General features: G+C 38.4%; 1 protein-coding gene across 1 annotated transcript in view; it reads left to right on the top strand.

Moving 5' to 3' along the window:
* Kcnn2 (potassium calcium-activated channel subfamily N member 2) overlaps nt 1-22,162 on the top strand; it is a 358,787-nt gene that overhangs the window by 114,443 nt on the left and 222,182 nt on the right. The window contains exon 2 of the mRNA XM_040741849.1: nt 335-420. The gene's annotated coding sequence lies outside the window, so the exon portion shown is untranslated. The remainder of the gene's footprint in view (nt 1-334; nt 421-22,162) is intronic.

The following is a 22,162-nucleotide window of genomic DNA, read 5'->3' as shown; positions in this document are numbered from 1 at the left end:
GTTTCCTGAGAGGCCAGTGCTCCAACTTCTAGCCCTCACTCTCTTTGCCACATCTTGTACAAGACAAGAATTCAAAATTGTGTGTAGAGTGACTCTAGGTTAAAGTTAGATAACTTAAGTGGTGTTCATTGTAAAGATTCCCTGGAATGTGACCATTAAATGGGCTATAGGTTTCCTATATGAACATTCATATTAGAAGGTAATAAGATATGTTCATATATTCTGGAAAATAAGAGTTCAACCCCTGTCTCTGTACCACAGTAAATAATCACTTATTGTAAAGATAAAATTTACAATGCTTGGACAAATACTAACAGATTTTTACCTCTTACAGATTCTTTCAGAGAGAATTGCAAAAGGATGGAGTCCAGCAAGAGAAAAGGGGCATCCAAGGAATGGAGTGGGGTGTAAGCCATAGTGGTGAGTCCGGCCAGCAGCGAATGCTTGACTTAATTATAATGTGGCTATTTTATGTAAACAATGTCAAATATATATTTTGGCTCCTATTTGACTATTGTGCTCATGTTTAAATTTTAAAAGTGGTTTCTGCCGAAAGACAGCATTTTGATGGGATTAAACGCCAGGAAATGCATTTTGTCTTAAATTCTGTGTTTAAGTAGCCTGTGATCTACATAATTCCTTAGTCTCAGTTTACTCACCTGAAGCTGAGATGATGCTCTAAGCTTCACTGAGGTCAAATCCAAGGTCATATTCATATTCATGTTTGCTTATTGCATTTGAAGTGGTGACTCATTTTTTTTCACTTATGTATTTTGCTATGTGGTTACCAGATGAACATTTAACTCTACAGTGATAGTATAAACAAGACAAAACACAAAAGCAATTTGCAAGGTCTATTTTTATTTCTTTAACCAATCAAACAAGGAACCAAAAATTGAGTAGAAACCAAGAAAAAACCCAAGGACATAGGTAAAGTGCTCTTGGTTAGACATTGTTAGACCCCTCTGAAGTGTATCTGTATACTACCCCCAAACTACCTCAAAGCATGGCAAGAACATCAGAGGTAAAAGTTAACCAATTACTTGAGATTTTTTTCACTAAATGCTTGGAGACTACAGTTGATTCTGAAGTCATGAATGAACATCATTAGCGGATTGAAAAGATTAGTAACAATGTTCAACAATTGGTCTTCTAACTCAGTGAGGAAATAAAGTAAAATTTCAGTTCACTGGCAAATTGCAAGATGTGTTAGATTCTTAGATGGGGCTAGTCATCCTTCCCAAATTAACTTACAGTTTCAGCACATGAGAATTGTGTGTGTGTGTGTGTGTGTGTGTGTGTGTGTGTGCATTCACTTAAGTGTTCACACACTTGTATGTTTGGACCAGGGTCTTCCTGTGTAGCCTGGGCTGTCCTAGAATTTATTATGTTGATCAGGCTAGAGGCAAACTCCGTGACCCATCCACCTCCCATGTGCTGGAATTAAAGGTATGTGCCACCATGCCCAGCTAGATTCTTACCTTCAGTTCTTTCTAGAAGACAATGCTAACCACCACCAACAAAGCTGTAATTAAAAGTATGTCCTAATGTCTTTCTCTTGAGGAAACTGTGGTAAAATTCATGGAATAATTTTTATCACGATAGTGTTTTGGGTATTACTTTTAGGACATTGAAGAAATGACTCTTCTGCTAAAACATTGCCTCTTGGTTTGATCTGGACTATAACATAGAGAGCTCATGGTCAGAAAGGAGAAATGTGGGTATATTTTAAAGGATAGAGTTCTTCGGTGCTCTCTTGGGATATGTCACTCAGTTATTTTTATATACAACCCACTGATGTTCATCTTTACATGATCAGTCCACAAGCCATTGCTGTAACTGAACTGCATCGATGCCCTCTGGACTATTTAGCAAACCCGCAGATAACGGTCAGCTACTCCGTCAGGGTGGTAAGGTCATTGTTTTGGCAGAGTAAGGGTGATTCTTTTTTATCATTTTTTATTTAAATTTTAAATAGCTTGTTTTACATGTCAATCCCAGTTCCCTCTCCCTCCCCTCCTCCCGCACTCCCCTTCCCCCCCACACTCCCACCCTATTGCCAAATCCTTCCACATAGGGGATATCAGAGTCTGTCATTTTACTCTGGGTAGGGTCCAGGCACTCCCCTAAGAGTCCAGGCTGAGAGAGCATCCCTCTTTGTGCTATAGGCACACGAAGACTGTTTGTATAGCAGGGATAGACACTGATCCACAGCTCAGGGCCCCATAGGTTGCCCAGGCCTTCTCGCTGACACTCACATTTGGGGGGTCCAGATCAGTCCCATGCTGGCCTCCCCACTGTCAGTCTGGGGTCCAAGAGCTCTCCCCTGTTCAGATCAGCTGTCTCTGCTGGTTTTGCCAGCCCATTCTTTGCCAATTTGCTCATCACTCCTCTCTCTCTGTCACTGGGTTCCTTGGGTTCAGTTCAGTGATTAATTGTGTGTTTGCCTCTGCTTCCATCAGTCACAGGATGAAGGCTCCCGGATGGTTATAGACATCAAGTTCATTATCAGGAATGGGCATTCGAGGTGGTCTCTCCACTATTGCTTAGTTTGCCAATTGGTGTTATCCCTTTAGCGACCTCGGGTGATTCTTTTATACTCAGCTTCTAATCAGTGCTTGGCACATTTTGAATACAGGCAACAATGCATAAGTTTCTCTAGGTAACTTTGTGATTTCCCTAAGAAGAAATGGCTTCTTCTCCATCTTCCTGTGATTGTGAGTTCCTTGTGAAGCATCAGCAGTAAAAGCCAGACTTTTGGTCTTGACTTCAAAATGGGGGTTAATCCCATACTTCCCAGAAAATCCACAATGGAAAAAAGCAAAGGTTCTTCATATGCTGTGTTGTCAGTTCATCTGGAGCTTGTTTTACTAACAGATGGCGATTGTAGCTATGGAACAGAGAGAACATACTCGAATCTAAACATTTCATCACTGAGAGCAACAGGATGGACAGTAATGCTCAGAGTCCACACATAGCTACCCTCTGCTTCTGCGCCTTCCATCTGCCGACTACTGACTGTTAGCATCACTCTTTAATTTCCTACCAAAATTAAACATAAGCCCATTTTGTATCATTTTGATTTAACATAAATACACAATTCAATTTCAGTTGGTAGCCTCCACTGTATGACATTAGCAGTTTTGTAGACTTGAACAGAAAAGTTCTATCCTATGGTATACTAGTCCACCAGACAGGAAAGATTCTGAATACTTTAATGAGGATTCTTATGTTTTGCTGCTTCCAAAAAACACGTGGTTTGGGGGAAGTCTCATAGAAATATTTTTATTTACTGTCAAGGATATCTGAAATTGGGAGACAGAAGGAAGGTTTACACTACTTTTTCTTTTATTAAATTTTTAAACATTTTAGTAAAATATAGGGATATATTTTAAAATATATATTTCAAAAATATCTTTAAGTGACAATTTTTACAGACAGTAAAAATCAGTGGCATCATTTTGACTGGATGCCAAGGGCCACTCAAAGATAGCTGTTATTGACAGAGATACATATTATTTAGCATCCAGTTCCTCCAAGGAGAATCCATGGTGATTGTCTTAGCAGGAGAAAGTTAATACACACAACTGACAGTCAGGACCCGGAAACCTAAGAAGCAAATACAAAATTTTCACTAATCACCTGCAGAACTAAAGGAAAAGATCGGACTTCTTAAAAAGCTAGAAACATGCATGGGGTGTTCAAACAGCCAGGTGGAGAATTGGGTGTTGCTGAGTCATTTTAGCCTCAACCATGACACATAGATACCGCAAGGGCTTGGAGAACAAGCCCTTGGTGGGGCAGAGCCAGAGGCTATAGCTGAGGTCTGTTAGGGGTCACAATGGTGATTGTTTCGGATTGGTAGAAAAACCCCAAATTGTAACCATTCGCACTGTTGGACTAGCCTACTGCCACACTGATGAAGCCAACTGAGCATCGCTAAGAACAGAAAACAAAACAGAAGCAGGCTAGAAGGAAAGCATCTCGTGTCTGTCCACCAACCTCGTCTTCCCTCTCCGGGGCCTTTGTTGGCAGAGTCTCCGTGTTTCAGCTGGGAAGGAGCTTTGAGAGTCGCAGGCTGAGAATGACAGTAGTTGAGTGTGGAAGAAGCTAAGCTATGGTAGCACAGCAAGCAGCTCAGGCGAAACTGAAAACGGAGCTCGCTGGTTCTACTGGCTTTCAATAATAGTATTTCATGACGGGTACAATCAATACTTACAGCTGGGATTCCATATTCCAAGTAAAAGTTATCATTTCTTGAGAAAATTACCACTGAATTAGCTTGACAGTGCATGAAAAGAAAGCAGTTGAATAATCTGAAAACCTGTGCTTTCAATAAATCTCTTTAATTAAATTAAGTATAATTATATTATATCATGTTGCACTAACATAATAATTCATGATGGAATAAAAAGAATGGGGCGATCAGTGAGTTTATTTCTTGTGGAATGGCACTACAGGAAGTGCATGGTGCAAACCAGCTGGAGACCAGCACTGCCTCTGTGCAAAGCAATCCATGGGCTCCCAGGTAAAACTGCAGTGGGACAGCATGTGGGTGAAGCTCCTGGGACATTAGGGTGAGTAGCAGAGACATGGTTTTTCTGAGCATAAGGACCAAACAGCCTCTTCTTTTTTTCTAGGCACACTTAACAATTTCCTGTCAAGGTCAGATGCTTAAGTGCAGCATTGAGACCAGAAAAGTTCCCTTGGCAGATGAGTTAGCACTCGGGCCTTTGTCCCTGGCTCGATGATTGTGAGCCCTGGAAGCCCTGGAAGCCACAACTCACAGAATTTATTCTCTGACTTCTACATATGCATTGTGGTACATGCAAGACCCCCCAGTAAATAAACAGCAAATAATGTAAATAGTGCCACAGAGTTAAAGCAACTCAAAAACACAAACATGGTCACGTGGTTGTGGCACACCCCTTTAATCCCATCTCTAGGGAGGCAGAAGCAGGAGGATCTTTTGAGTTCGAGGCCAACTTGGTCTACAGAGCCAGATCCAGGAAGGGCTCCATATCTACTAAGAAACAGAGTCTCAAAAAACCAAAACACAGACACAGATACACACACACACACACACACACACAGAGACACACACACACATACACACACACACACACATACACACTCACACACACTGCCTAGGATGACAGCGACAGAGGATGTAAAGCTGTGATGATGAGGGATGAGAATGTGTAGCCAAATCCAACAAATGGCCCTGATATCTAAAAAACGTCTGCATTTGAAGAACCAAAGACATGCTAAGGAAACTAATTGCCATTGCAAAGAGAATGCAATACCTACGAAAAGCAAACCATTTGGGGAAGATAAATGGTGTCTTTGTAATTAAAATGTGGATGGGAGAAATCTAAAGATATCATTACTTAGTTTAATGGCAGATTAGACAGAGATGATAAGTAGCAAGCCAGGGTTCTCCAGTCTGGAGAGCAGAAGAGATTAAAAGCAACAAGAAATTTATGTTGCATGGACGATAGGCTGGGGATGTGCTGTATATTTGTCATTTATGCATTCTAATCATATTGAAAAGAGAAGGTGGCTAGAAGAAATAATCACAGAAATTATATATACATACATATACATATATATATATTGTGAAATACAGCCCTGGTTAGGAAACCAGTAGATTTATTAAGAGGACACTCTTGACTGCTGTAGTCACTGTCTGTAAAAAGATGCTAGGCACAAGTAGATATTTATTATATTTAGCTGTCGAGAACCTGGACTGATAACTCAATGGTTAGGAGCACTTGCTACTCTTGTAGAGGACCTAGGCTTGGTTCCCAGCACCCAGAGCCTTACAACCATCTGTAACTCCAGTTCCAGGGGGATCCACTACCCTCTTCTGTCCTCCATGGGCACTGTATGCGCATGGTACACAAGCACACATGCAGGCAAAACACTCATATATACATATAATATATATAGTAAAAGTATAGAGAGCTTTTAAAAATGTTTAGCTAATTAATCAAAACATAAAAGGTAAACTTTAATAATACCAACAGTGCAGAGAAAAATCTGAAGCATTTTCTTTAAAGGGATGAATCAAAGAAGAAACAGGTTTGCAAAAAGATATTAAATGGAGCAAAATGAGATTCTGCTATAAATTTTTTGAACCTAAATTCTATGAACAACCACATAAACAAGTAGGCAAGGGGTAAGATGAAACATTAATAAGCATGTACAACTCAGATATACAATCATCTACAGAAATTGTAAAATAAGTTTTTAAGTTTGCACTCTGGCCAAAATCAAACCAAACCAAACCAAACAAACAAACAAAAAACAAAAGAAAAAAATTGAAGAGGACCAGAGACTGGTGACAAATTAGCTGTACACTCTATTTGGTCTATTTAAAAAGCAACAGTCTGATAATCAGGGGCTTAAATGCATGAAAATGTCACTAGATGAAACAGTGCATTAACATCAAAGGCACAGAAGAAGGAGGAGGAGGAGGAGGAGGAGGAGGAGGAGGAGGAGGAGGAGGAGGAGGAATCTTTGCTGTTTAATCCAGTAGACGAATATACAAATATGCTCCTTAAAAACAGATGTTTTAACATAAAGGAAACCATAGCTAAAATGTTCTTACAATACTTGCTCTACTGGAGGACCCTAAGGGGGACACACATGGAGGCCCCCAGGAAGGGAAATAGTTAAGATCACCTAGGTAAAGTGAGAGGGCGAGTAGAAGGGAAGGGATGGCAGATGGGAACATGAGGAATCAAGAAGACTTAATTGAGGGAGGGATGGAGGGAGAGAGCAGTGAAACAGCTATTTTGACAGAGGAAGTCATTGTGATATTAGGGAGAAACCTGGGGCATGAGAAATTCCCAGGAATCCACAAAGATGACCCCAGCTAAGACTCCTAGCAATAGTGGAGAGGGTGTCTGAAAGGACCTACCCCTTTAATCAGATTTGTGACAACTCTGATTGTCATCATAGAACCTACATCCTGTAACAGACAGAAGAAGATCCAGTGACCCACAGCCAAGCACTGGGCTGAGCTCCTGGAGTTCATCTGAACAGCAGAAGGAGGGATCCTATGAACAAGGGAGAGCTGACCCAAGCTAGAGGGAGCTCATGGACTCTGGACTGACAGCTGGGGAACATGCATAAGACCAAATTAGACCTTGTGAATATGGGTGACAGTTGTATGATTTGTTAGGGGGTCCCTGGCAGGTGTGCCAAGACCTCTCCCAGGGGAATTAACTGGCTTTTTGGGCCCATTCCCATAGTGGGAGACCTTGCTCAGCCTTGATACAGGGGGAGGGGCTTGGTCCTGCCTCATTTTGGTATGCCAGATTTTGCTGACTCTGCAAGGAAAGCCTCACACCCTCTGAAGAGTAGATGGGGGTAGGAAGGGGAGGAGGTGTTGGGGCAAGAGGAGGGGAGAGAGGTGGAATATATAGAAAATACATCCTATATACGATTCTTTTAGGATCTCTGGTTTGTAAAATCTTTGAATTAAATATGGTGAGCAGTTTTGACACTGATTGATACTGGCAGTACCATTGAGCAATTTGTGTATTCTGAAGGCTGATGCTAAAAGCAGTCACTCCTTCCCCTCACAATATGAGTATAATTGTCCCCACACCCCTCTCAGTTTAATCACATCAATTACATCACACACTTAACTTAGTAAGGTGATTTTCAACTTGGAGCCATGCAAGTGTCTTGAAGTCCCTAGGAGATCTAACTCATCCTTCCTTTAAATGGCATAATACCACAAAGTAGCTGAGTTGTATTCGAGTGACAGTTATTCCAATATGCGATTTCTATTGTTAATAATTAGTTTTTGAAAACTGCCCCTATGTAAGAAGATTGATATAGAAAATCGATGCAAACGTCTAATTCTTAGCACATCACTGTATTTTTCTGTCTTTAACCTATTTATTTTTCTGATGTTAAAGCCCAAAACACTGTTTTAATTCACTTTAAAATTTTAATCTGAAAAATGTTGTCATCCAGTTTCTTCTGTTATTTTACACTGTTCAGCTCTGCAGTGCAAACGTTCTGTGAAGAGATCTGATCCAGCTTCCTTGATGAATAATACTTAAAACAGTCAAGTAGTTATTGATGAAATGAAAATTTGAGTAAAAAATATGAGTATCTTCCTATCATGTCTCCTCAATTCCTACCGTTCCCTCTACACACAATGTTCTCACCCAAATTTTAGTTTCAGTTCCTTTTTATTAACTAAGCATCCCTTTATGCCCCTGACCTCAAAAGTGGCTGTCTCCTTTATCCACACATCTACAATAACCTATACCACGACACTCACTCAATTGGGCTATGCTGGCCTCTGTCCTAACAGCATCATTGTTTACCTATGCAGCTGTGGTCTCAGCAGACCATAAATTCCTTGTGGAGCAAGGAGAGCCTATGTCTATTCATCTTTCTCACTGCCCTCTTGTGTACAGACCTATAACTATGCCTTTCACTTCACAGCAATTTTTAATCTAATTGGATAATTACAATAGGTACCATAAAACCTCTTAGTAGTATACTTGAGTAGGGCCAGGAATTTGGATCCAGAATAAAAACTTGTGATATTATTTCTTTCATTCTTAGATGAGTAGTGATGTTTTTTAATTAATCTCCATATGCCCCCTTTTATACCTTTAATGGACAATAATCATTCAAAATATGCAAGATTATGGTACAAACATGAGACATAGACTAGCTAGGTATACATGCATCCATATGAATTTGGGACCTTGGAAATAGATAGTTGATGATTCATTTGTTCAGTAAGCATTGGGGTGTCTTCTGTGTGCCAACTGCTGCTGCTGAACCTAATGGTGGAAGCCTTGGTATTCTCATGGGGAATTATAAATTAGAAAAGGATTTAAAATATGAGCAAGCAAACCAAAAACAACCATTTTCATTTAACTGATTAAAACAGTGGATTTAAGGATATGGGAGTTCAGATCCATACTGTGCTGTTGCAGCAAGAGAAATCTAATCTTTAGAAAAATATTTATCTGTTAATTATATATGTATGTGAGTCTTCATGTGAGTATGTATGTATATGTGAGTGTAGGTGCCCATAGAAAACAGAGTTGTTAAGCATCCCTGGAGTTAAAGTTAGAGTAGGTTGTAGGCTTCCTAAATGTGTGCTAAGAACTGAATGTGGGTCCTCTGCAGGTGCATTACCAGATTTTAACAGCTTAGCCAATTCTCCACCCACTAGAAAAGTCTGGTTGTAAAAGAGAATCTGTCAACTTATTAAATCAAGTTCTGTTTCAATTAAAAATAAGGAAAAGCAGAACCTCATCTTAATATAAGCCTCAATATAAAATGATAAATGTCTTAATTACCTTCAAAGTTATTTTAGATAGCATAAGCAAAACAAATATATGCAAAAGTTACTACCACGTGGAACACAAGATAAAGTACTGAAAATTATATTCATCAATTTAATAAGATGAAACCAAGTTTAGTGACTTCATTTCAAATTTAAAAGATGTTGTTAACTAAACGAATTTAAAGAGCAGTCAGCTTGTAGTATAAAGTCTTTAACTATCTTTGCAATTATTTGAAATAAATTGTGATGTATTTTGCTTATGGAAAAAGTACAGTAGCTATCAATAATTGGAAATGGCTGACATTTTTTAATGAGAACACAGACTAAATAGTAGAATGGTGCATGAAATTGAAATAGCAATAATTTCATTAATATTGCACCATTTCTAATATGGAAATGGAGCTTTCTTGCTTAACCCCTTACTTGAAAAATGACTACTTACAGATTCTTACTATTATATCTTTATTCTGTTAGGAGTTCAAAAAATGCAAAATGTTGCCAATCACACATAAGACTCTGTAAAAATGCTTTCTAGATTCTTATCAATTAACCTTCACACTGTTGCTTTTCTTTTGAGCCCAATAAAATTAGTCACTCATGTTTTCTCTTTACAAGTTTTTTTTAACCTTTAAAAATATTTTATTATTTCTATTCCATCAGAATTATTTTTTGCTGGATTAAAAAACGTTATTTACAAACTCCATTTGGATATTTTAAAAACTAATATTTTGAGGGCTGGAGAGATGATTCAGTGATTAAGAATATCTGATGCTGTTTCAGAGGACCCAAGTTTTGTTTCCAGCACCCATGCCATATTTGTCACAAGCACCTGCAACTTCAGACTCATGGAGTCCAATGCCCTCTCCTGGCTTCTGTGGGCATTGGCACACATATGGTGTACACTTGAAAAGCACACATGTACACACAAAAAATAACTTATTTTTAAAAATGTGTATTCTTTTTTATTTTATGTATGTTTTTATTTAAATTAGAAACATGCTTCAAATGTCAATCCCAGCTCCCCCCTTCTCCCTCCATCAGCGCCACCTCCACTCCCAATCCCCAGCCCAGTCCCCACCTCATTCCCCAGGGAGGGTAAGGCCCTCCTTGGGGGGATCTCCAGAGTCTGTCATTCAGGGCAGGGCCTACGCCCTTCCCCATGTGTCCAGGCTGAGAGAGCATCCCTCAATAGGGAAGGGCTCCCAAAGTTCATTTGTATGCCATGGTAAACATGGATCTACTACCCAAAGCCCCATAGATTTCTGAGGCCTCCTCACTGACACTAAATTCATGGAGTCTGGATCAGTCCCCTGTTGGCCTCTTAGTCATCAGTCTGGGTTTCAAGAGCTCCCCCTTGTCCAGTCAGCTGTCTTTATGGGTTTCACCAGCACGGTCTTGACCACCTTGCTCATCACTCCTCCATCTCTGTTACTGAGTTCCAGGGGGTCAGTTCTGTGTTTAGTTGTGAGTATCTGTCTCTGCTTCTATCAGTCACAAGATGAAGGTTCTAGGATGTCACATAAGGTATACACCAACCTTATCATCAGGTAGGGGCTATTAATGTAGTCTCTCTGCTATTACTTCGTTTTCCAGTTGGTGTTATCCTTGTACATCTCTGGGAATCTCACTAGTGTCAGCTCTCTCCTCAAAGCTATAATGACTCCAACTATTATGGTATCTCTCATCCTGGTCTCCTCTTTTCTTACCCCGACTCAGCCTTCCTGCTCCTCCATGACTTCTTCTATGCTCCTATTATCCCCCTCTCTCTTTCCTGGTTCCCTCTCTTCTCCCCCCATGTTCCCAATCTGCTCAGGAGATCTTACCTCTTTCTATTTCTCTGGGGTATAATTCATATCTCTTGGGAACCTCCCAGTTTCCCAGACTCACTGGCCCTGGGACTGTAGGCTGACACTCCCCTCATCCATATCTAAAATCCACATAAGAGTGAGTACATACCATGTTTGTCTTTTTGTGACTGGGTTACCTCACTCAGGGTGGTTTCTTCTAGTGCCATCCATTTGCCTGCAAATTTCAAGATTCCGTTGCTTTTTTCCGCTGAGTAGTACTCCATTGTGTAAATGTACCACATTTTCTCTATCCACTCTTCCGTTGTGGGGCATCTAGGTTGATTCCAGGATATAGCTGTTGCAAATAATGCTGCTATGAACATAGTGGAACAGACATCCTTGTATGAATGTGCATCTTTTGGGTATATGCCTAAGAGTGGAATTGCTGGGTCGTGTGGTAGACTGATTCCCATTTTCCTGAGGAATCTCCATAGTGATTTCCAAAGTGGCTGTACAAGTTTGCATTCCCACCAGCAATGGACAAGTGTTCCCCTTTCTCCACATCCTCTCCAGCATAAGCTGTCATTGGTGTTTTTGATTTCAGACATTCTGGCAGGCATAAGATGATATCTCAGGGTTGTTTTGATTTGCATTTCCCTAATGGCTAAGGATGTTGAGCACTTTCTGAAGAGTCTGTCAGCCATTTTGTCTCCTCTATTGAGAAATCTCTGTTTAGTTCAGTTCACCACTTTTTAATTGGGTCTTTTTGTGTTTTGGAGACTAGCTTCTTGAGTTCTTTGTAAATTTTGGAGATCAGCACTCTGTCAGAGTTATGAATATCTTTTCCCAATCTGTGGGTTGCCTTTTTGTCTTGCTGACTGTGTCCTTTGCCTTACAGAAGCTATTCAGTTTCAGGAGGTCCCATTTATTGATTGTCGATCTCAGTGTTTGTGCTACTGGTGTTATGTTCAGGAAGCGGTCTCTTTACAAGTTTTAAGTTTTCTTGGTTTTTACTTCTAAAGATAATAAATGGCAATAAATTGTCTGTTTGTGACACATGATGTAGTGTCCTAGATATTATAAAAGCAACAAAACGAATTGCTTTTAAAAGTAAATCCTCTAAAAGAGAATTCGATTTTCTTAATTCTATGTAACTGACTAATTAATATAGATTAAAATGTTGTTGTTCTAAAAATAAAAGAAGCTATACATTTTCAGGGTTTCCATAGAAAATACTTTCTGTAAGATACTGATCAATTCTATAATTTCCATTTCTGGAAAATGGTTATGGAACCCCTATCTTTCTCTCTCTTGGCATCACATAAAATCTTTGTAATCTTTTTGCATATCCTTCTTTGCTTTTGCTGCTTAGGTGTTTGTAGTAAACAGGGTTCGTTGGAGGAACAGAACTGATAGCTCCTCCAACAACAGCTTTCTTCCTTTGGAAAGGTCAACTGTCCAGTAGTTGTTCAGACCAAGAGTCTGGAGATGTAAACTGCTCTTCGGTCTACATTGGAATCCTGCAGAATTAGGTTCTAATATCAGTAAGGCAATGCCTCGATATCAGAACTGATGACCTTGCCAGTAAGAGTGGGGCAAGCAAGCAAAAGTCAAAGTTTCTGACTTCCATGTCCTTTTATGTGGACTCTCATCAGAAGTTGTTGCCCAGGTTTTGGATGGGTCTCCTCACCTTAAATGATCCATTCAAGAGAATTCTTTACAGGTGTGCCCAGCTGTTGATTCTAGATGTATGTAGTCAAGTTGAAAACCAAGATTAGCTCTAACAGTACTCATGGTATTTAGATGGAACCATTGTATCACCACTAGTACAGATTTGGACTCTTGCTTAAATGGGTTGTGTCTTTCTTAAACAATATTTTTTCTTTGAGAGTTTAATAATGTATTTTGAATACACTTCACCATCCTACTCCCCACATAATTACTCACTCCAGTCTCTCATCCCTTCCCACCCAACTTTGAGGTTTCTTTTTTTTTCTTTAAATTAGAACCAAAAATATTTTACATATAAATTCCAGTTCCCTCTCACTCCCATCTTCCCATGCCCCCTATCCACCCCCCATCCCCATGAGGCCTACCATGGGGATCATCAAAGTCTGTCACATCATTTTGGGCAGGGCCTAGGCCCTCTCCCATGTATCTAGGCTGAGAGAGTATCCTTCTATGTGGAGTGGGCTCCCAAAGTCCATTCGTACACAAGGGATAAATACTGGTTCCAACTCAAGAGGCCACATAGACTGCCCAGGCCTCCTTTGAGTTGTGTCTTTTAAATGTAGTTGATAGGCCCAGGAGTGATCTTTCTTAGACACATAAATCAGGTTGATAGTGGCCACTGTGAACACAGTTTTAAATTTTACTTCTAAAATTTTTTTCTTACTAAATGTAAATTAAGTCTTACATCCATGGTTTAAAAACTGTGGCAGCTAAGTAAAAAAAAATTAGGGTGAGCTTATTGGATGAATTTTTGTGTAATTAGGGAAGGCAAGTCCTCCAGAGACAGGCTACATCAGATGCCTTGCTCATTTTTCTTCTACATCTATTGCCCCAAGATATGCCTTGTTGTTTGTATTACAGGTAGACAGAGCTGAGAAAATGGAAAAAATTGACTTGGCAAAAATAGTTTAAATATATTGAGTTTGCAGTATTAAATTCTATTAAAATTTACTTTTAAAAGTTATATATCTAATTAGGGATTAACATCTAGGATATGTGTGTGTGTGTGTGTGTGTTTGTCAGAACTAAGGAAGGAAAGTCAACAACTCAATTGGAAAAAAGTTATCTAATGAAAAACTGGATAATAGTTAAAGAGACATATTTCAAAAGACATAAAATCAAAACTTTTCATAGGAACATAAAAGGGGAAAACATCACTTATCATTAGAAAATGCAAAGCAAAGTGACCATATAGCACTATCTCACTCTAGTTAGAATGGTTACTTTTTGTTTGTTTTGTTTTTAAGCTACTAAGCACCAATAAGGATATAAAGAAAAGATAACATCTATACAATGGATAGGATTTCAGTTTTTTATAGCCATGTTGGAAAGCAGTCTAGAGGTCCTTCAAAAATGAAAACTAGAAGTACTGCATCCTTCAGCAAACCAAGTACTAGAGTACATAGACAAAAAATTACGTGTGCATGACTCTGTTTATTGCAGCAATATTCTCAGTGGCCCGGAAATGGAAATATCCTAATTGTCCATCAACTTATGAATGGATAAACTAAATGTAATGCTTTTCAGTTATTCAGAATGTTGAAATCCTGCCATTTATGACAATGTTGATGGAACTAGAGGTCTTATGTGGAGTCAGATAAGTCAGTCATAGGAAGACAGAAACAGCTCATGCATATGGAACATATAAAAACTGATTTCCTTCACAGAAGTTAAGAGTAAACTGGAAGTTTCCAAAGGCTGGGGAGCATGAAGAAAACAAAGAGAGAGATAGTGAATACTAAATGCTGTTTGATAAGAGAAACCAGCTCTGATGTTCTGTCCTTTGTATGATAACTAGAAATATCAATTATGGACTGCAGGTTTTACAAGAGCACGGAAGGAATATGACAATCACTTTTACCTCAAACAAATGGTAAATTCTTTAGGAGATAGAAATGTTTATTCTGGTTCAATCATTAAGTGTATTGAAAACGTAGGGTATCCTGTTAATATATACCTTTTCCATGTCATCTATAGAAATATACTTGAGCACTATTTTATTGTTTAAATTTCCATAATTTATATGACATTCTAATGACAAATGATTATACAAAATTATAGTTATCTTAGTATCTATACTCTACTGTTGAGGAACCCACAAATCTATTATTTGATCTTTCTTTTTGGTGTTTTGAGTCAAAGCATACATAGTATGGCAAATAGGATCAGCTTTAAAAAGTTCAGTGCTCTATTGAGTAGAGATTTAGCAATTGATGTTGAAGAGTAAGTAGAAGTGTTTATTGTATATGCACAGTCCACAGATGTATCATTTACCATTGTAAATTTTATAATAGTGATTTAGAATAAAATGTATAATAATAACTTGCTGAATAAATAGGGCTTATTGTACATTTTGATGCTATTTTGAATTCTAAAAATAATCTTAAATTATACATCTACTTTTCTTCATCAATAATCTCTTAAATTTTGCGTATGGCTGTCCAGTATTTCCATATGTCCTGCAGTCTTGAGATTCTGTGTTTTAGAAGATCCTTTATGAGTGGGAATTCTATATTCACATAGTTAATACTTCACAATAAATCAGTATTAATCAAAAGCTTCTCAAATTGTCTCAACTGACGTCTTTAAATGGACTCACTCTCTAAATTTGTAAAGAATGTCCACTGAGCAATCTTTTTAGGATTAAAAGTCTTGTTGTTTTGCCTTGCAGTGTCAGATGGTTTAATTGTGAAAGCCAATTTAGATCAATTTGTGATGCTGGCTCAGAACACTGTGTGCAGAAAGATTCAGAGTCCTCATAAAACTCATCAAGAAATACTTCTCTGGTTGATTAACAGTATGGACTATAAAGCAAGGAGATGATTTCAAAAGGAGAAAATGCCTATTGCCAATTTTCAGAGGTAACATTTACTTTAATTGTATTTTCACTAAATGAAAAATAATAATAATAATAAGAGGAGGAGCAGAAGGAAGAACAAGAACAAGAAGAAGAGGAGGAGGAGAAGGAGGAAGAAGAAGAAGAAGAAGAAGAAGAAGAAGAAGAAGAAGAAGAAGAAGAAGAAGAAGAAGAAGAAGAAGAAGAAGAAGCAACAGCTAGGCTCTTGCCCTTTAAAACTGAGTTTACTACCAACAACAGTCCCTTCTTTATAAATAGCAGACAATTTGAATCCTCAATTATGCTGTCTTGTCAGCTGGAGTTCTTCTCTGTTATCTTCACATACAAACACTAGATAACTCTGATCATTCATGGGTATAAGGGAGGCAGAAAGAAAGATGGAAAAATGTGGAGACATAGGAGGGAAATTTTGAGGAAAAACTGTGATCCATCCTCTGGAGATCTGGCTTGCCTCTTCTGAAGAGGGAGCTCAGGAGCTTCAGGCACCACCAAAAAAGCCAGTTCCTTAGAGAGGCATTCTGTGATCTCCATGACTTTCTACTAAGGTCTTGAAAAAAATGCTAAATGCAATAAATAAGCTGCACTTACTTAGGACTAAAATGATTTATAGTCCTGAGTATTGCCCCCCCATCTTTCCTAAAATAAGCAAAGCCCCTCAGAAATCCAGCTTATACCTTTGTTTGGGAAGAAGTAGCTTTTAGCTTTTAGTGTTGTTAACAAACTACATTCTTTGAACAATGTTTAAAAACTAAAGGCGCGAAAGTTCTCAGCAACTTTTAGAGATGTAATTTGAGTGTCCTTAATATCCTATATACATTTATTTTACCTAAGTGTCATGCTTGCTTGTGAAGCCCACAACCATCTTGTTCTCCCCTCTCTGCTCCTTTCCTCCCTTCCTCCCTCTCTGTCTGTCTCTTTGTGTCTGTCTTTCTTTCTCTTTGTCTCTCCTCCTCCCTCCTTCCTTCCCCGATTCTTGGTCTATCTCTCCTTTTGCTGCCTCCCTCCCTTTCTCTCTGTCTGTCTCTTTGTCTCTCTGTCTGTCTCTCCCCTCTTCTCCTTCCCTCCCTCTGCCAGCACCTTTGTTTATGTTTAGAACATTCAGCTTTACTTTTTATTGACTCGCCCTGAAAGTCTTTGCTTTGTGGAACATATGAACCCTGAATGGAGTTTCCTAAAGGGAAAGGGAACTCTTCAGACTGCTGTGGGGAGGGCAAGAAGAAGAACTCTGGTGACACAGGACATATTTTCATGAAAACAGCAATCATGGAAGCTTAAAAATTGGCTCATGGCCCTTTGTTCTAATGTCAGTTTCATAGTGGGGTGAGAGACTCTAGAGCTAGTCAGTTCTATCTTGGCTCTTTGGTAAGAATCACTCCTTTTATATAAATATAAGTTGTAAAATATATATATGCATATGTATTATATATATATATATCTTCTATTGTTAAATTTAAAAAATACTAGCCTTTTCTCTCTTTCTTGTTGTTTTTTTTTCTTTTTAATTTGCCAGTAGGAGTGTTTGAGTCAATCATGGTTGGGCACCTGAAAATCCAAAAGACTTAATTTGCTCAGAAAAAATATTGAGTATATCTTTAGCTATGTTTATGGTGTTCCTCTCATTTTTCAGAAAATTGTGTGCTTTCATATTTCTCCTGTGCTCTGTGTCCTCTCTGTCTGTGTAGCATTCTTCTCTGCTCTGTTAAAATCTCTTGACTCTTTCATGCGGTTCACTGACTTCACAGAACTAATTTTTCTTTGCACCAACCCACACTATAAACGGAAACTTGGCTAGAAGTTTTTGATTTGGGGAAACACACTCTTGCTGCATTTGTTTGACTTGTTTTCATTGGCTGTTTATTACAGTCTACGTTTATTTCACAGACACCATGTCTCTTGTACTTCACTAACAAGGGAAAACCTTTCTGGGAAATTCTACTCTGACTTACTCTTAGGTGTCGCGTTTCTCTCCTGACCGTTTCTCTTGTGTGACAATCCTTTTCCTAGATCACAGCACTTTTCCCTCCCCCGCATCCTCAAACACCATATCAAGAACATTTCCAATCACCAGGAGAGAGAGTGAGTGACCTTGGTCTTACCCTTTGTCTACATAGTTGATGGAACGTCTTCTCAGAGGCACAGATTGGTGGGAGACAAACACTCGCTGCTTCCATTTAGTTTCTAAATCTTTAGAATTTCATATCATATGTTCTGCTTTGATCAGAAGCCATAATACATTGTATTGAGCCGAGGTGTGATATCAAACAATAAAAGATTGCAAATATATTGCAGTACATTTTGCCCAAGGATTTCTCATACTATCTTCAGGAATATGGCTCCAAAAGTGTACCGTGCTGCTTTTACCCTGAAAATTGTAAAGATTCTACAGATTTTGGCGTATGTGTGTAGCATTGCAAGTAAAGATGAGGAAGAAGGAGGTGAGGAAGACCCAGTGTTAGTTTTTGCATACCCTGAAGAATGGCATCCAGTCTGTCAGCCTGATGAGAAGCAGGCTTGCCTGGACTGGGTTAGGAACAGAGTGTGTTCAAGAGTGATGGGACTTTTGGCCGGGTGTTGGTGGTGCATGCCTTTAATCCCAGCACTCGGGAGGCAGAGGCAGGCAGATCTCTGTGAGTTCGAGGCCAGGCTGGACCGACAGCCTCCAAAACAGAGAAACCCTGTCTCGTAAAACCAAAAAAAAAAAAGTGATGGGACTTTTCATTCTTTCAAAAGACTGTCTTCATTTCATGAAGAAAGTCTGAGATATTTCATTAACTGACTCTTGGAAAAGATTGTTCTTAATTATTTCTATGGGCAGTCAGCAGCCTAAGCTATTTTCCTTTATTTTAGGGACTGCTTTAACATCTGCACAAGTATCTTTACTGTCCACAGAGATAGTCTTTCAAAGCCTTTGCTTTCTCATCTCCCACTTAAAAGCCAAGAAGGGTACCCAGAACATGGTTTCAAAGTCACCCCGCTTAGCCCTTCTCTGACCCATGGAAACTGGGTTCTCTCTTTCATAAACATATGATTAACCTAACTACCACTCCAAGCACAGTAGCACAGATGCTCTCTGGAGCATGTTTATAAAATATGCAAATCCACCATGTCCTTTGCTTCATTAGTGCTTCCATTATTTAGTTGCACCATAAAACAGTTGAGGGTGAAAAGGATAATTAATGCAATTAAGTTTGCATCATTTAAAAATTGCCTAATTTTAGTGTTTTAATGGAACTCTAGCCTGAAAACGGAAGAAGAAATTTATTGCCTTCATTATAAATGCCAAATAGAACAAAATAATTGCTGTGGAAACCCAAAATATTATATAAACAAGCATTGAATATTTAATAGAAGCCATGCCCATTGTTAATCTACATGTTCATTTTACCTCAAACTCTATATTCATGTGTATGTCTATTAATATGCACACACACTTTTCTACTCTTCTAGATGATCATATTTATGTAAAAGGATGGGAATAAGGCTGTGTTGTGTAGTTTTGCATACTTGACACAAGCTAGAGTCAACTGGAAGAAGGGAACCTCAATTGAGAAAATACCTCTGTTAGATACAAATGTGGGTATGTCTCTGGGGCATTTTCTTGATTAATGATTGATGTGGGAGGGCACAGACCTCTGTGGTTGGTTTATACCCTGAACATGTGACCCCAGATTATATAATAAAGCTGGCTGAGAAAGCCATGGGAAGTAATTGTGCTTTAGGTCTTGTCTTGAGTTCCTCTCCTGACTTCCTGGCTGATTGACTGTAACCTGTAAGGTGAAATAAAACCTTCTTCCCTAAGTTGCTTTGGTATGGGATGTTTCTCACAGCAATAGAAGGGAAGCAAACTAGGACACAGGCTAAAGTATTTTGTTCTTGTCTCCTTCATTCTTTGTGGAAGCACTATGGTATCTGGTCTGACCTCGAACTCAGTCATGGTGCTTCAGGATCTTCAACCCTGGGATTATAAGCATGGCTTGTCACAGTTTAAACTATTCCCTTCTTAGAGATTTGAATCCATACTGTGATGGATTAGCTTGTTTGAAACATCACTGAATGTACATTGAAACAAACTTTTATTCCTTTTTATCTACTAGGATTAAAATCCAGTCAACATTTTTCTGGAAGAGTAATGCATTTCAGAACTTCAGATCCAGCAATGTTTTTTCTAATGGTTCGATGAACTATGATGAAACTGAACACAAAAGTCCCTGTGATTTGCTGACTATGCCCCATTTGCTCAGAAAACTAGTTAGTATAGTGTGCAGAGGTCGTATTGGAGATGTGATGTGATGAACGAGATGCATTTGAGGCTATCTAAAATTGAATTATTTTGATGTGAATCCTTGCAAATAGGTAGATCTGTTTTTCTCCTCCTTGGATTGTAGTGGTATAGTCATTCTTCTTGAACAGGCATGACTTACCATTCATCTTCTTTACACTGTTGTTGTTCTAAAAGCTACTAATAGTATCAGATAGAGGCTGTTTACAGAAGAGCAGCTACAAAGGAAAAGTACAATGTTTAATGTTTCTGTACATTTGTTGTTATTATTATGATTTGTTTAGGTTCCCTACTAATTTTCCCATTAGACCTCAGGCCCAGAACTGAATTATTTACCATTAAGTATTTAGTTCATATATTAATTTTTGCTTGGTATCCATTCTATTATCTGTGTATGTAGTATATATTTATGTATCTATCTACTTATCTATCTACCAACCCATTCATTTACATAAAAGTAATAACCCAGAAACTAAAGAAAAGCTACGGTCTTAAAAGTAATGACTGACACTTACCCATATATCCTACCCTTGGCTCCTTTAAATAAAGCTCAACATCATCAGAATCATGTGCTTATCATCAACTTGTTTCACCTTTGTGTGTCTTTTGTACATATTCACATGTAATTGTGTGTACATTAACATAAACATGCACATTCTTGTTTAAATTAATGAAGTATATTGTTGTGCTACACATATTTTAGAAGTTAATTTTTTATGCAAATACTTTGCTAAGATTCATCATATTTTGCTTAACACTGTAGCTCATTTTAAGGTTTTCATAAAATTTACTACCTTTTAGTCATCAAATGTCCAATGGAAAAGCACTAGTCCCAGTGAGTATTTTCTCTAGTGTTGAACAGTGTTGCTATTAGTATTCTTGGATATGTTGACATGTGCAAGTGTTTCTTTTGGACATAGACTAATTGGAGTGTGTCATGGGAGATTTGTCATTGTTAAGCCCTGCCTTCCCAACCCCAGTTCCAATATATATGATGGGAAGGAAGAGGTTGCTAATGACCTATGGCATGTATTATATTATTTAAATTTGTGAACACAACTTGCTATTAGCTACAACTTATAAAGCCCAAATCTAGTAGTTGTTCTGACAGGTTTTTTGTTTGTTTGTTTGTTTGTTTGTTTTTACTGTGTGGTGATCAGAGGATTCACTTTCTTCAAGGAAAGCAGAGACTTCAGTCATGTAGTTCTGAAGTATCATCTTATGGTCTTTAAGGTTGTACCAACATAGGAAGAGATGGATATTCTGATCTTCAGCCAATTTAGCCTGAATGAGCTCATAGTCCATTTATCAAACTAAGACGCATGGTCTCAAGTGAAAGGAAGACTGGGGTACATAAGGAATGCTGAGTATTTTCAAATAATAAGTCTCTCTGGCATATATACCAAGTGCAAGAAATGCAGGTTAGATGCGAGAAGTCAAAATGATCACAATAACTACATTTACATCTATATAGCATAATTTTATAAAAAGGAACTTTATCACCTTCTTGAAAATTATCACTTTCAAAATAACTTCCCAATGTGCTCTGTTTGTTTGCTTTCTAAAAATATGTGTCATTTCTGCAAAGACTACTACTAATTTTTTTCTTTTAGGAATGATAGAGATTAAAATTGCATTATTGGTCTTCATTGTACTCCAATTCAAGCCTGACATCTAATTGCTCAGGTGCTACCACAGGGAATGGATGTAGTCATTTGTGTTGGTTTATGATGTAAATCTTCTAACCTAAGGCTTACCAGCAAGACCAGTCAGCTTCATATTACACAGCTGAGAGCAGTGGCCTTTGCTCACAAAACATATGCCTGTGTCCCTCTGCTGTACTGAGACAAAGCACAATGCCAAGTACGACCATGTTCCTGACAAGCTCTGCTATGACTTAATTTATTTTTGAGTTTGACGATAATGTCCTTATCATCTAGTTACTGCTCTCTATCTCATCTCCTGGTGGCACAGCATGCTCAATGAGCTTCATTTTTGGAAACAACAGCAGATTTAAATTTTATGTAGATGATGATGGGGTGTTTGAAGACTGCATCAGAGATGATTGAATCATTTTGGGAAGACACCACTGCTGAGCTAGTGGGCTCTATGGGGGTTGATTCTGGTGACTCAAAATAACAATAAGAGCCTAATAGAAAGAAACTCATGCCTGGGAG

Source organism: Mesocricetus auratus, unplaced genomic scaffold, assembly GCF_017639785.1.
Source record: "Mesocricetus auratus isolate SY011 unplaced genomic scaffold, BCM_Maur_2.0 Super-Scaffold_6730, whole genome shotgun sequence".
NCBI lineage: Eukaryota > Metazoa > Chordata > Mammalia > Rodentia > Cricetidae > Mesocricetus > Mesocricetus auratus.
The sequence above is the reverse complement of the archived record's forward strand: the minus strand, read 5'-3'. Positions and strand labels throughout refer to the sequence as shown.